Source organism: Pseudophryne corroboree, unplaced genomic scaffold (genome assembly GCF_028390025.1).
Source record: "Pseudophryne corroboree isolate aPseCor3 unplaced genomic scaffold, aPseCor3.hap2 scaffold_228, whole genome shotgun sequence".
Taxonomy (NCBI): domain Eukaryota; kingdom Metazoa; phylum Chordata; class Amphibia; order Anura; family Myobatrachidae; genus Pseudophryne; species Pseudophryne corroboree.
Genome location: NW_026968932.1, coordinates 994103 through 996602, shown reverse-complemented (window position 1 = coordinate 996602; position 2500 = coordinate 994103).

The window sequence follows — 2500 nt, the reverse complement described above, 5'->3', positions numbered from 1 at the left end:
CTGCGGAAGCCGGCGAGATCCCTGGCTGTTCTTCTCTTCCATCCATCCGTCCGTTATTTCATTTGCTGTCTGTATGTACGGAGCCCGGGCCGCGGAAGCCGGAGGGAGCCCGGGCTGCGGAAGCCGGCTGGAGCCCGGGTTGCGGAAGCCGGCGAGAGCCCGGGCTGCGGAAGCCGGCGAGATCCCTGGCTGTTCTTCTCTTCCATCCATCCGTCCGTTATTTCATTTGCTGTCTGTATGTACGGAGCCCGGGCCGCGGAAGCCGGAGGGAGCCCGGGCTGCGGAGGCCGGCTGGAGCCCGGGTTGCGGAAGCCGGCGAGAGCCCGGGCTGCGGAAGCCGGCGAGATCCCTGGCTGTTCTTCTCTTCCATCCATCCGTCCGTTATTTCATTTGCTGTCTGTATGTACGGAGCCCGGGCCGCGGAAGCCGGAGGGAGCCCGGGCTGCGGAAGCCGGCGAGATCCCTGGCTGTTCTTCTCTTCCATCCATCCGTCCGTTATTTCATTTGCTGTCTGTATGTACGGAGCCCGGGCCGCGGAAGCCGGAGGGAGCCCGGGCTGCGGAAGCCGGCTGGAGCCCGGGTTGCGGAAGCCGGCGAGAGCCCGGGCTGCGGAAGCCGGCGAGATCCCTGGCTGTTCTTCTCTTCCATCCATCCGTCCGTTATTTCATTTGCTGTCTGTATGTACGGAGCCCGGGCCGCGGAAGCCGGAGGGAGCCCGGGCTGCGGAAGCCGGCGAGAGCCCGGGCTGTTCTTCTTTGTTTTTTTTCCCTTTCATTTATTTCCCCCCACCAGGGTGCGCCGACGAGGGGAGACGCCTCCCCGCCGCCGCCGTACCGGACACATCGCAAATTCACAACGGTGGATTATTATTATTATTGTTATTATTATTATTATTATTATTTTTTTTTACGCGGCCAGCAGGGGGCGCCGCGCGCGCGGACTGGCGCTCGTGAACACTGCATTTAAATCGGTGGTGTGTTTTTGTCTTTTGCCTGGTTTTTTTTTAATCTCAATCGTGTATTACCTCGGCTGGCCAGCGGGGGGCGCCGCGGCGGGGACACGGGCGGACCGGGTACATTTCATCTGTTTGGGGCGAGTGCTTTTTTGAAATTTTTTTTTATCTTTTAGTCTCGTTCCGTTCTTCCCTTCAACTGGCCTGCGGGGGGCGCCGTGCGCGCGGACCGGCGTCCACCCCTGGCCGCTCCGGGACTTTGCATTCAAATGGGTGGGGTGTTTTTCATTTTTTTGCCCTTTTTTTTTCCACTCCCCCCCTCTCAATCGTGTATTACCTCGGCTGGCCAGCGGGGGGCGCCGCGGCGGGGACACGGGCGGACCGGGTACATTTCATCTGTTTGGGGCGAGTGCTTTTTTGAAATTTTTTTTTATCTTTTAGTCTCGTTCCGTTCTTCCCTTCATCTGGCCTGCGGGGGGCGCCGTGCGCGCGGACCGGCGTCCACCCCTGGCCGCTCCGGGACTTTGCATTCAAACGGGTGGGGTGTTTTTCATTTTTTGCCCCTGTTTTTCACTCCCCCCCTCTCAATCGTGTATTACCTCGGCTGGCCAGCGGGGGGCGCCGCGGCGGGGACACGGGGGAGGGTTCATCCGGGCGGACCGGGTACCTTTCGTCTGTTTGGGGCGAGTGCTTTTTTGAAATTTTTTTCATTTTATTTTTGTCATCCCTTCGACCGGCCAGCGGGGGGCGCCGCGCGCGCGGACCGTCGGGGCCCGGGGCCCTGCGTCCCACTTACTTTCGCCCGACGGGAACCGTTTCTTTTGTTTTTATCCGAGAGGACACACGGAATCTGCACCCCCCGCAGTGGCGTCAGGCGGCCACCGGGGGGCGCCGCGGCGGGGATCGGGGGGGGGGTCGCCCGGGAGCCGCCTGCCCGTCCGCTGGGCCAAGGGGGCCGGGGCGGGTCACGCGCCGCCGTCCCCCCCCGATCGTCTCGCTCCGAGCCGCCTCTGGCCACCGGGGGGCGCCGTCGGGTGGCGCGGGGGCGCCCCCGCCGCCCGCCGCCTCCCCCCGCACGCGTCGGGCCTCCCCCCGGGCCCCCGCGGGCCGGGGGACGCGGCCGGCGAGCGTCGGACTCCAGCGCGGAAGTGTCGCGGATGAGTGCGGACCGGGGCGCCCGCGGCCCAGCGGCACTTCCAGGGGCTCGGGGAGGAGATGGTTGAAGCCTGGGTGAAGCGCGCCCTCGGCCGTCCGTGTCGCTACCCGCCGGAGAACACCTCCGCCGGATCAGTAGGTACCAACGAGGCGAGCGAGAGAGCCGGGACTCTGTCCGGGGCCGAAAAGCCTGTTTCCCTGGAGCTTTTGCGAAAGGACCCGTGACAGAAGATGCGCGGAGCTCAGAGATCAGCATGGGCAGGGCCTTCTTGCATCCGATTTTGCCCAGGCAGGGCTCCAGGAACCGGGTTACAAAAAGCAAAAAGCCCTGGAGCTCAAACGAAAGGTTTAGTGACAAGATAGCCGTGGAGCTCCGATAACAGCATGGCAGGA